This window comes from Carcharhinus amblyrhynchos, chromosome 28, assembly GCF_965287045.1.
Source record: "Carcharhinus amblyrhynchos chromosome 28, sCarAmb.v2.hapA, whole genome shotgun sequence".
Classification (NCBI taxonomy): domain Eukaryota; kingdom Metazoa; phylum Chordata; class Chondrichthyes; order Carcharhiniformes; family Carcharhinidae; genus Carcharhinus; species Carcharhinus amblyrhynchos.
The window spans coordinates 5894646-5908652 of record NC_137351.1 but is presented as its reverse complement, the minus strand read 5'-3'; the positions used below and the strand labels follow the sequence as shown (position 1 = coordinate 5908652).

The following is a 14007-nucleotide window of genomic DNA, read 5'->3' as shown; positions in this document are numbered from 1 at the left end:
GTATTGACAAGTTCTTCTGTCCTCAGCAAGCCGATCTCTGACGCATTTATTTCTGAAATAAACATACATTAAACCGTGTCCAAAAATAACGGCGGGAAGAAACCAGTAAGTTCACCAGAAATGAGAGTTTATTGGAGACTTATTGTAGTAAAACAGGGATTTATTGTCTTAATCAAAAAAGTTCCTTCAGATTACCAATGGAGAAATTCGTGATCGAATATGGATTGTGCATTCATATTATTTCAAAATCTTGGAAGTTGTAGACAATAGATCGGTACATCCACCTGTACTGTGATTCGAACGGTTTAATCCAAACAACATCATATTATAATATCTTGTCGTCACTGTTCTCTGGCCCTTGAGTTTGTTTGACATTTTGAATTGTCCCTAACCAAAGTATCAAATGTTCACTTCCATACCCCGCTTTCTTCTACTGTATATATATATATCTCAGGTAGAAAGCAGTCGCAAAAGATTCTGATAATATGTCATGCCTCACTGGAGAACCATCAGGGTATTTCAATATAGTATTTTCCAGATATTGTTTCATACTCTGTATTCTAATTGCGCCATTCAAGAGGTAACATAGAAACATTGGAGGAGTAGGCCATTCAGCCCCTTGAGCTTGCTCTGTCATTCAATTAAACCATAGATGAAAAGGTGGAAGCGTCGTTGAGGAGCAATTTCCGGATTAAAAATAAAGTCTATTGTTGTACAGGTTACAATGTCCCTTCTCATATTCAACTAGGTGGTCTATATTAGATTTAAAAAAACATTTCCAAGCCATTATCTATTCCAAAGAGGTAATGGTCGCCTCTGTGTTTCAGTTGACGATTTATAATGGATACAAAATTTGACTAAGATTATTTTAGAAGGGGAGTGGGAATGGGAAATCCGTATATAATTTCAATTTAAAATCCGTCCCCTTGGATAACTCAATTTTAGTTATTTCTCAATGTTTATCAGCCATACAGATGCAGAATGATTCCAGATTTGATTGATTCATTCAAAGTGTTGAGTGAGCTTTCATTCAGGGCAACAGTAGCTGAACAAGTTGCATCTCAGTCCGTGGAGATATTTGCTCAAGAAGTGTGCATTTTAAAGCATATTGGACATCCTGAAAGGTTCTGTGTAAATGCAAATGTATTTTTTTTGTTCAGAAATATGGGCTCACACTCTGAAATTCTTGGAAGGCATGCGCTCTGCACTCAATCTCGGGGACAGGAGTAGGGAGGAAACTACTAGAGTTCATCCTCCCGATCACCGATAATTAACCCTAAGGAGGGGATTTTGTCCATACTCTGGTGCTCCTCACAGCCTGTTCAAACTTGAACTTGAACTCTTCACTCGATAATTAGCGTATTATCAGCGGAAATGACGGGATTTTTTTAAAGCGCAACTTGAATTTCTGCAAATCTTTTCTGTCAGTTAAAAAAACATTGTGTTTAATCTGAACCCACCCACAAATCCAAGCACGCGAGCAAATCACCAATGAGTGTTTCTGCTGAATGGAAGTCCTTAGGAAGGCTTCCAAAGTTAGACTAGATTGTTTCGGTGTAAGAATATTAATAGGCATGTTTTGGGAAACTTTGTTTCATTGTTAGGTTGACCACTAAATTTACAGATTAATTTTCACCAATATAACTAGAAAATAGTGCTGCATATCAGTCATTTTGAGTCATTTGAAACTGGGTTATTCGCAAGTATAGGATTGACACTGATTTAACATTTATTTATTGTGTAACACACGTTTTCATCTGCTTTAGTCAAACCTTATGATCAAGCTCTTACTTATCAAGGGCTGTGTTATTTTAAAGTATTTTTTTAAAGCTGCCGTATTGTGCTGCTTTATGGCAGATTCTCCAGTTAGCAAATTGCAAGTCAGTGTGGAATCGGAGGTGTGAGGATGTGCTGTTGGAAAGGGGGAAATAAACATTTTTTTCAAATCCGATGCAACGCTAGAGGCGCTTTACAGTGGAATAGCCAATTGTTCCATTACACATGAGGGAGAGCCACTGGACAGGTTACGAGCGGGTGAAGAGGAGCACCCTGCCGCTTACCGGCCTTTTGGCTAAGATCAAGCGTAAGATGGGGTGCAATGTCTCATCTCGTCAGCTTGGATTCTGTTTGTATCTCTTGTAGGAACCATGAACTGGATTCAATTAGAATCTGAATTTGTTTTTTGGAGCAAGCAAAGAATGAATTTTGAACAGTGCAGTCCACTCTGAACATTGGCTTTGTAACTTCAAGGATGGAGTTTTTTTTACAGTTTGAACCCTTCCGCCAGCAAGGAGCAACGCTGCAGAATATAGAAAGCGTACAGAAAAATATGTAAACTAGGAACTTGCAAAACGCAATTTCTAATATGTCAACATATACATTTACAGCAGGTTAAAGATACATTTTCTTTTATATAAAATAAATTGTAAAACGTTTACAGAAAATGTTAAAAATGAGATATATATAAATTAAATATGAATTTTAGCAACGGCTGCTCTGAAATGTTCCCACCAAATAAACGTAGGTGGGTTCGAAAACAATCCACGACCGCCTCCTCCACTTAAAGCAACTTGACCTCGCTGAGCTCATTAGGAATATTTGCTTCTTACTTCAGTTTTTGTCGTGATGACGCCTCCTTTTCCCTGCGTGCCATGGAACTGTGATGTGCTTATTGACCGAGCGCGTCTACAGCAGCCATGATTTACACACACACATATATTTGATTCAGAGTCTATATATGAACCTCAAGGGTCCTGATGGGGGAGCGGAATAACAGAGATGTAAGCAATTGAGGGGGAAAAAACAGCTTGTTGATTCGATTACAGTAAAATACACATGGGCCGAAAGGCAAGGCTCTTCCCCAACGTAAAGCGTTTGTTCATTGGTCTGATGTCCAATGTAAGCATTATGAACAAATGTCAGTACTATGAGTCTGCAAGGAATGCCTTCGCCTATGTCCAGTAGTCCAGAACGCAAAGACTAGTAATACATCCCATCTTTCTCCAAGGCTTCAGGTCTTTAACTTTCTTGCATTGTGCTCTTTTATTCTTTACGTATTCGTCCTCACTCTGTCCCCATTGTAGTCTGGTGTCATGAGCCAATTCAACTTTAGTTAGGACAGCTCTTCGGGAAACCTGTAAAATAAAATATGATAGCTTGTGAAGACATGCCAAGACAGCGATTAACTTGAGCTGTTTGGTTTCTCTGTACGCGTGCCCAGAACAATAGGGTTAACATCACCGGCACCACAGATCACGCTTAGGAGCTAAAGACAGAAGTTGGGAGAACTCCACGACAATATTATAGTTTAACGGATCATTTAATGGCACTTACAGAGCAGAAACAGGTTATTATGCCCGCATTGTTTTTGAGGCAATTGGACATTGTCATACAAATTTCAAAATAATTAGTCCATGATTTTATAAATATATAAGAGTAAACTCTATCCATTGTTTTTATACTTGTTTTCACTGTATTGCGGGTCTGGTGCTAAATACAGAAATTACATTTAAGAAATAGTGAACAGTATTGTTTCAACAGGGTGATGCCAGGAATAATAAACTGTAGGTGTGAGGAGACATCTGAGAAGTTGGAAACATAGTCTGGTTTCACTGGGGCAAGGAGATTTAACTCAGTTTCTTTAATTCTGAAGGGCTTGAGAGGAAGATGAGAAGAACGGCTATGTACCCCAGTTGGGTTGTCGTTAAAAATGTGAATAGAGGGGTTAAGGAATAATTATTTATGGAGAACGTTGATGGAATTTATAATTCTTTGCCACAGTCGAAAGGGAAACCATTGCACTTTGAGAGAGAAAAAAATGGATAAATATACGAAATCTAAGAAAAAAATTTGGGGATATGGTGAGATGTCGAGGCTGCGAGGGTGCTTTTTCGTTACTCTCGCAAAGAGCTGGTACAGACATAATGGACCGAATGGCATCATCTTGTGTGTTTTTTTATACAATTCCGTGGATTTCACTTGGAGATCCAAGGTGGGAAAGAAAACGTTAGTTTTGTTGACGGTTTGTATTTCGTATTCATGTTATTTCAACTTTTAAACAATTTAATTTGGTGGCCGGTATCGTGAGTACAAATTTCTTTATACCCGCCTCCTCACACTCACTCACACACACAAAGTGCACAGCTTTCCAATATTTCATGAATTAAGATCCATTGCTGCAAGCTCTTCCAATTTGGGTTACATTTATTCATTCCAATAATATGCCACAGATTTCACACAAAATAAAACCTAGATTGTAAATTCTGAACCTTTCATAAATAATGCTAATAAAGCCAGTCTTCAGAAACGCCACTTTTGCAACATAAAGTGCATTCCACGGTGTAGGTTAAACGGGAGTCAGTCGCTCTACAGCAAGGAGCACAATTAGCAAACAAGCCAAAGCCAGCATCAATGCTGTAAATGAACTACTGAAATGGGATGTGGCAGAACACATCCCACAGGAGATACTCAAACGATCGCTCACTCTCTTTCTGAACCTTCCAAACTGTACACGCTTCTGCACTGGCATCACTTCCTGCCAAAACCACACACACATGGCCCTTTGAACTGTGACAATTGTAGAGCGAAAGTATTCCCAGGGACCAGCGTTTCATTGCATTTCAATGCAAGTTTCAACATTCCTTGTGGCGAATGGATACGTTAGGTCCTGTGGGCAAACTGATTTGGTTCACTTTCCCACGTGTGAGTTTCTCTTCCTTTCTCCCCAAATCTCACTTTAGGCTAAGACTTTGAACTCCTCTCAGATCAGTTTGCTTGATCAGATTTGTGCCTATTCACGGTTGGATATTACAGGAGATCTCCCCAGGAAAACAAATGTGTTTTAAATGGCAGGATTAAACGCAGTGGACGCCAAGTGAGCAGCCCAGAGTTCACCGCTTGGCTCGATCTCGTACTACATATTCATATCAAGGGTTAGGTCAATTAAAGTGTTTTTCAGCACGGTGGCACAGTGGTTAGCACTGCTATCTCACTGCGCCAGGGACCCGGGTTGGATTTCGGCTTGGGTCACTGTGTGGAGTTTGCACGTTCTCCTCGTAACTGCGTGAGTTTCCTCCGGATGCCCCGGTTTCGTCCCACAGTCCAAAGATGTGCGGGTTAGGTTGATTGGCTGTGCTAAATTGCCCCTTAGAGTCCCTCAGGAGGACTAGCAGGGTTATGGGGATGGGATCTCGCCTTGTCCTTTAATGAGGTCTTTATCCCCGAGTCCAGCAAGCGACCTGGTACATCATTCACCACAATCTTATCAATGAATCTTTTCATTGTGTGAATACTTCGCAATAGTGCGCACACACAGAAGGACATTCAGATTTCAAGTGGGGCGCTGCAGACTCGATCGGCCGAATGGCCTCGTCCTGAACTGTAGGGACTCGATGATGATTTTATTCAAGAGGCGGCTGGATGTAGCACTTGGGGCGAATGGGATCAAAGGTTGTGGGGAAAAAGCAGATTAGGCTACTGCGTTGGACCGATTATCTCGATGAATGGCGAAGCAGGCTCGAAGGACCAAATGGCCTCTTCTTGCTCCTATCTTCTATGTTTCTATGTTTAAGTGTGGAAACAACCACAAGAAGAGTTTGAAAGGAGTACTACTGTAACCTGCGAATTTAAACTTTGTTCTAGTTTTGATTAAATTTAAATCGGTTTCATCAATACAGAATACCACTGCATGGATTTGTTATCTGGATATCTGCTGAATGCTATATTATCCTCCTTGCAACATCACACAGGCCCCTCTTCCTTGCAACTATATACAAGTGTTCGTCAGTTGAGTGTTTCTGCTTGAATATATTCGGGGGTAAAGGAGCTGAAATTCATAGATTTGCATCAATCCTCTACATGAGTTGGTTTGCACATTTAGCCAGAGCACTGCCTTCGTGTTTTTTTTATAAATGACTGTGAATGAAGGAAACAATCGGCAGGAAAGTGAGTTCTCCGTTGATGCAAATGAAGTTTGATTTTCATTGAACAGATTGACTGACTACAGCCAATAAATGGTAACTGTCCACTAGGATTTATGCTTGCATAGGGAGTTGTGAGCTAATTAAAGATCTCGCCTTGTGCTTTAATGAGGTCTTTATCCCCGAGTCCAGCAAGCAACCTGCTGCATCATTCACCGCAATCTTATCAATGAACCTTTTCATTGTGTGAATACTTTGCAACAGTGCACACAGAGGACACACACTGAAGGACACTCAGATTTCAAGTGGGGCGATACCTGTTATTATGGTTTAATTTTGCAAATTAGCGCATTTGGGGCTTCCGATTTGGGCCGTGAATGCTAAGTACAACGATGCCAATATCCCACATCCCCTGTTTCCCGGCACAGGTCTAAATTTCCCATTGAAGAGCCTGGGCACAGTACGGCTGTAGATCCCATTCCGCTCTCCAGAATTCTCCTCTTCAACTCCATCCTCTTGCCATATTTCTCAAACCCCAAGTGTTTGACGCCCGCGACTTCAGCCACCTCCCCTGCCCTTCCTGCAGTTGCTGCTGGGGCGTCTGCACCCTCCCCCCGCTCCACCTCCGCCTCCTCTTTAGCTACAATAACAATACAAAACATGATTTCCGTTTACTGTTGTTGAAGACTTGCTCTGATGCGGAAGATCTCGCAACCTGTAATGTTAAGGTGTTGCCACAATGAATGCACTTTTCCTAAACCCAACAATTCCAATGTGGCTAATCTGTTTCATCACAGATCCGATGGCCACACTGGTGTTTAACACCCAGTGTGATACTCCTTACTTACTCACTATCCACAACCCTAGTCAGGAACTGACGTTCTGTGATTGCTCTTTCTTACAATGAACATCATTACATTTGCAGTGTGTGTCATGACTATTTCCCGATATTCTACGTAGAATAGCAATGTTTGGCTTTGCGGACAAATCAATGAATTGCATTCCCTTTCCTAATTTAAAAAGGTTATTCAGCAAGGCAGCACCATAGCTTCGCCATCCTGTTGTTTTCTTTCAGAATAGGGTTAGCTCATATGATGCATTGACCCGCATTTAAAGTCTCCCCGATGCATTAATTGTTGCTAAAACTCCAGTAGACAGAAAAATATATAATGCATTTGACGAATCGCAACTTAAACAGAGAAACAATGGCACCCCCTTTACGGAATAAACACTATTGCTCCGCCATTCCTCCATTTAGCATTATTTTCTATTACATATTAAGATTCCATACTCAAATGTATTTGTAAATTGCCACTATATTAATTAATGCTAGTTTTAATTACATGGAAATACATTGAAGCAACTGTTGCATCTTTATGATGTCATAACAATCCTGTTCGGACACTAAGAAGCTATTGAATTGCAGATCATTCGTCAACATAACAATTTTACTCTCGCTTTTATTCACAGCTGTGGAGCCTTGTAGGAAACTTGTATGGCAGTTTCTCCGCTGATCATTTAGGAAGCACCTTCCAAAACAGGTAGCCCGTTAATGGGAAGGCAAAGACCTAGTGGTGTTACCGTTACTCTATTAATCCAGAAACTCAGGTAATGTTCTGGGATCATGATGTGGATATGCCGGCGTTGGACTGGGGTAAACACAGTTCTGGGGACCAGGGTTCAAATCCTGCCACTGCAGACGGTGGAATTTGAATAAAAATTGTCGATTGTTGTTGGAAGGCGAGAGAAGAAAATCTGCCGTCCTTACCGGGTCTGGCCTACACGTGACCCCAGAATCACAGCGATGTGGTTGATTCTGAGCTTTCTTCTGAATTGGCCTACCAAGCCACAGTTCGAGAGTAAGTACCGATGAGCAATAACAGCTGGCCAGCCAGGGATGCCCATGTCCCACGAATGAATAAAAAATTATCCGCACAGTTATTATTGTAGATGGGAACACCATCACCTCCAAGTCATACATCACCACAATTTTAAAAAAATCATTTATGGGATATGGATGCAGCTGCTAGACCAGCATTTATTACCCATCACTAATTGTCCTTGTGCAGACTGCACCAAACTACTTCATTGGGACACCCACAGCGCTGTTAGGGTGGATTTTGACTAGTGAAGGTGAAGAAACAGCAAGTTAGGATGGTGAGTAGCTGAGAGGGGAACTTGCTGATGGTGGCATTCCCATTCATCTGCTGCCCTGGTCCTTCTAGGTGGTAGCAGTCATGGGTTTGGAAGGTGCTGTTGAAGGCGTCTTGGTGAATTACTGTAGTGCAGCTTGCAGATGGTACATCAGCAGCTATTGTGCTTCTGTGGTGGAGGGACAGAATGTTTATGATGGTGGATGAGGTGCCAATCAAGCAGCTAATTTGTCCTGGATGTTTAAAGTTTATTTATTAGTGTCACAAGTATGCTTACATTCACACTGCAATTAAGTTACTGTGAAAATCCCCTAGTCACCACACTCCAGCACCTGTTCGGGTACACTGACGGAGAATAACCAGTACGTTTTTCGGATTGTGGGAGGAAACCAGAGCACCCGGAGGAAACCCACGCAGAAATGTGGGGGACGTGCTGACTCCACACAGACAGTAATGCAAGCGGGGAAATCGAACCCGGGGTCCCTAGTGCTATGAAGCAGCGGTGCGAACCATGGTGTCACCGTCAGAAATATAGAAAAGCAATTCACAATGTGGAATTACCTTTTAAGGCAATCGCTGTTCTGGAGCAAAAGTCACAACCATTTTTGCAGAGAATTTGTACTCATATTTTAGTACAAGAAGGCACATCATTCTTTTTACCAAAAGGTGTACCCGTTGAAGTCACAGATTGAAAGTCTTGACTTGTTTTTTTTAAAAGACGCAAATGCAAGTCTAACAGTCGCGCATCAATACGAATGGTTCTCTCACAAAGATAAATTTCATGAGAAATTCTAACGGACCGCTAAAAAACAGCAGCTAACAGCCACTATTTATAACCTGGTTTAATTGAAAGCTCAAACGGTATCAAACGCTCTTCAATCTTCTCCATTTTGGCCCTATAAAATCAATAACAAGCAGAAGTAAGATTTAAAAGAGGAAATTCCAGTCTCAGACTGTCCTTTCCTTTTGAAATGCAAAGCTCTCGGAGAAGGATTTGAACCATCAATGTCTAAACAGCGTTCAAGGCCCGTCCATCAGGTACAGAAAGAGATTTGTTCCCCCAGCCTATTACCGTCGATCGCATTGAACTAAATTGAGGGAAACTTCACTGCGGAACAAAGGCGCCCAACTCCTGTGAGAAACACCCTCTTAATCTGCAAAACACCTCACGCCGCCCTGAACATTGCAAATCCCCCAGCCATCTGCTCCAACCGCAGCCAACCTCCTCCAACAGGAACAGATCAACTCCCCAGACACTGCTAACTCTTGCTGGAGCGAACCGGGATGTCTGCAAGGGTGGCTCGAACAAATTGCTGAGTTGGCTTAGGTTCTGCACACTCCTCAACCAATTCAATCGTTACTCCCTTCATCCGGCAGCAACTCTGCATTTTGTGCTTCGTTCCAAAATATTTTTGTATCAATGCTGAGTTTCAATGTGCATCAAGCTACTTCCATACTTCGGTGGCTGCAGTCTTCTCCAGTGAAGCCATTTGATTTTTTTTAAAGAAACAATGTAAGTTTCAGATTCAATATATATATCTGACTCCGGAATCTGTGAGCAGAACTCCATTTTCAGAGGGCACAGAGTCCTTCAGTTTAGCGAGAGAAGTAAAGCACAACTGAGCATGAGAAGGGAAACAGGCAGATATCCGTCGATCTATGAAAACCAGGAGCTACCCTGGGAGTTCCAGGAGACCACAGCGCCAACATTCTCATCTCCCAACTGCGGATAATCCCATGTGCGACAAGACCTGTATCCTAAAATGTGGCGTCATCCAACGAAAATCCCCCGTTCCACCCACCACTCTTGAGGTAATGCCTCCCAAATATTGCGGAGTCCAGGCAGAGCGAAGCCCCATTCGGTTTGCAGGAACAAACTACCCCGTTCCCAGCCCTCCTGAATGCTGCTGAGTCTATCACACTCAGAATCAAGGAGTTGGATAAACAACTGTGTTGGGAATTCTAAATCCTACCTATCTCTATTTCCATCCCCTGTGTGGATGCGGTGCCCTGTTTGTGAACTGAAATCCCACTCACCTGCTGATGGAGCAGAGCTGGGAAAGCTAATGACTTGTGCTACCAAATAAACCTGTTGGGCTTTAACCTGGTGTTGTGAGACTTCTTACTGTGTTTATCCCAGTCCAAAGCCGGCATCTTTATATCATGGGGAAGGGGAAGAAAGAGGTAGAATAGAAGAGGAACAAGAGAGAAAAGATGTGAGGGAGATGGAAGTGTCGGGATCACTTTTGCGAAGTCCTGTACCACTGCCTCAGTCCCCACCTTGATTTTATTTAATTTTCTTTCTGCATCTTATCATCTGGAAATGACTGTACCTCATGGATTGTGCCCAATCTTCAGTGAAACAATAGAAGCTCCCAATCTACCAATATACATGTTTTTTTCTTCCCTGCAGTCTATGTTGAATTCACCCTTCAGTGCATAACCTACTACCATAACTCATTCTTTCTCACCTCTGCACCAGAAATCCACAGATGGGGAGTGATGCCCCAGAGACCTGGGTACGAATCACATCAGGGCAACTTGGGGGGAATTTACATTCAACTTATTAATAGATCTCAAATAAAAAAAAACAATCTCAATAATCATGATTATAAACCGACCAGATTGTGGTGAAAACTCCAGTAGGTTCATCTTTGTCCTTCAGGGAAGGAAGTCTGCTACTTGTACCTAGTCTGGACTACATGTAAGCCCAGGCCCACAGCAATGTGGTTGGCTCTAACTGCTATGGAAAAGTGGAGGCCGAAGCTCCTTTGGCAGCACGTTCCAAACCTGCGATCTCAACCATTTAGAAAAACAAGGGCAACCTACAACCACCATCCCCACCCACCCACATACACACACACACACAATGTTATATATCATCCTGCCAACCTAGGAACTATATTGCCATTCTTTCATTGTCACTGCGTCAAACTCCTGAAACTCTTCCCTAACAGCATTTTTACTGAACCTCCACAACATGGACTGGTGTGGTTCAAGAAGGAAGCTCACCATCAACTTCCCAAGGATAATTAAGCATGGATAGTATATGCTAGCCTTGCAAGTGAAACTCACATCCCATGGATAAGTCTTCTTCCATTCAATATATGCACTATAAACATTAGAATCATAGAATCCCACAGTGCAGAAGGAGGCCATTTGGACAATTGAGTCTGCACCAAGAACAATCCCACCCAGGCCCTATCCCCACAATCCCATGTATTTACCTAGCTCATCTCCCTGACACTAATGGGCAATCTAGCATGGCCAATCCACCTAACCCGCACATCTTTGGACTGTGGGAGGAAACCAGACCACCTGGAGGAAATCCACACAGACATGGGAGAATGTGCAGACTCTGCACAGACAGTGACCTAAGCCAGGCCTCGAACCCGGGTCCCTGGCCCTGTGAGGCAGCAGCGCTAACCTTAGGATTGAATACTGTTACCCAATCACTGCAATTTTTTTTCACTTCAAAGTAGAACTTAATCCTTTTGTTTATAAAGGAAAAGTACTGAGGGAAACTCACAAAGTAGTTCATAAAACACCAAGCACAGTCAAAAAAAATCAAAAACTCTGTTTAAATTTACATCACAACTGCAGAAAATGTAACAGGGGAACATATTTGAAAATCTGCAAATTAAGGGATCATATCACAAAATATTTCTCCATACCGAATGATCAATACATGAATGATCTCCAAATAGGATAATGGAAGTAAAAATCTGAATGGTTTGATGAAAGATTAGAGATTTCAATTGAAGGATGCGCTAGATGGGACAAATGGCCTATCGTCTAAACTTATCTTTGTGTTATCAACCAAAGTGATGGCTAGATCATTGAATAGAAATCAAGATCAAATTCAAATGTGCTCAAATTCTGAATAAGTTTATTTCAAATATTGTCTCCCATGGTGCTTAGTCATTCATGCATACGTACTAGCCATTTTACATTTTCATCCCTGTAAATTATAGCTTTCACCTTTACTCCACAGTGCAGTAAAAAAAATTGGAAAACACATGAATGCCATTGTGTCAATCATCCTATTCCTTCAGTGAACCATGTATAATGTACTTGACACTGGACTCTACCCACACATTTAATTTCCTTCCACAGCCCATCGCAATCTGTCCTATCATGGATGACAGTCTCTCCATCCAAGCACTTCCCTCCCCCTATTCTTAACAGTATCTGCACAAGGTCCAGAATATTTGTCTACAGAGCTTCCTTCAACCTCCACAGATGACAATGATGACCCAAGAGCACATGAACCATAGATATGGGATTTTCTTTCCAGCTTTGGTCGCAAGTCAACAAAACTTCAATGGAGTGAGGTATGCAGAGGAGGGAATGAGAAGAAAGATAGCAAACAAGGGAGGGAAAGAAATGAGACACAGGATAGGCAGTAAAAAAACAAAATTTCTTATATATAGCAGATTTCATATCTTCAAAATATATCAAATTGTTTTCCAACCGAAGAAGTATTTTTGAAACATAATCAGGGTTGTTGTGCTGCCATGTGCAGCAAGCAATCTATTCATACTAAGGACCCACAGACAGAAGAGTGGATAAAACACCGGTTAACCTGTTTTGGTAATGGGGATTGAATGGAACATTTTGGCCTGAAACTTAGAACTGGTTGTTCTTATTTAGTTGCTGTTGCTATTAGAAAACAGGTGCTGTGCTGCAGGTATTGTAGAACTCACAAATAAGTTAGAAAATCTGTTTCATATACAAATAAATCCAAGTTATTTCCTTTGCAGTGACAGGATGTAGTTTGACCTAGATCCAGTTGCTTCAGTGTGTCAAGGTATAGACAAATCTCATACTTTAGTTAAATATGATGTTATTCTGCACTTTCAGTACACGCCCCTTATCTAGATTTCTCATTACTTTTCACCAGTTGTATGCTGTATCGCATTTGATGCCTTTACTCCCGTTTGACCATACTGGCAAACCCAGTGTTGCATGGAACGCTATAATACTCCTAACATCATGAAGTAGCAGGTCAGCTGTGATTCTGAATCAAAGGATGTTATCTGTAAACCAAACATCAGAACGTTAATGAAAAGTGAGCTCCACTGGAGTTACAGAGCTGAGTGCATGGGTTTGAACTCAAGAGCAGTTCACAGGCTGAGACACATCTCACTCTAGAAAAACCAAAATTCTGCTCATTTGATTATTCAATAGAGAAAATACAGATGCCTGTATATCTTTTCTTGATTATTAAATGTGTTGCCATTGTCTAAGTTAGTTTTGAAGATTGAGTTGTACAATAAGAACTACAATCCATTGATCAGTATTGGCATTCCCTGTTGTGAACTGTAATGCTGAGTGACAAATTAAATAGCGACTCGGTCTCTCCTAACTACTACACTGCTTAGAAAGCTAGTATTGTTAATATCTGAGATCTGTTTTATTTCATTCACTTTTAGCTCAAAACTAGCATTTTAAGGAGCTGAAGAGCAAATTAAAGAGAAGACCCTGAATGACTAATTAATCAGTTTTGTAGAGTTGAATATAGAAGGAAAACAATGAGGTGGAAAAGGGGAAACCAGCACAATGTTGGTGAATATACTTGGTAGACAATCCAAAAAAAAATACAAATAAACTGGGTTTGGGAAATCCAATTTGAGCATCCTGTTTGCTAATCATTACAAACAGATTCAACTTTATAAATACGTTTGCCTTTTTCAATTCATCGTTATTTTTCTCTGACACATTTTTCATTTTTTCCTTGTCTCTCTCAACTTTTAATTGTTCCTTTCAATATCTTTATTCCCAGCTTGTTTTTATACACTTGACAAATTGATGTTTCAAAGCTGCCTGATATTCAAGTAAGTAAAATGTTAAAGGGCAGGAGTTAAAGATGAGGAAATTAGAATTGCTAACTAAAGTTATTTGGTGCCTTTTTTAATCAAATGAACACAGTTGGA

General features: G+C 41.2%; 1 long non-coding RNA gene across 1 annotated transcript in view; it reads right to left on the bottom strand.

The window, feature by feature from the left end:
• Nucleotides 1–335: 335 nt before the first annotated feature.
• LOC145359534 (uncharacterized) overlaps nt 336–14007 on the bottom strand; it is a 94925-nt gene continuing 81253 nt past the window's right edge. Inside the window, exon 4 of the long non-coding RNA XR_013889598.1 lies at nt 336–3134. This is a non-coding gene — a long non-coding RNA (uncharacterized LOC145359534). The remainder of the gene's footprint in view (nt 3135–14007) is intronic.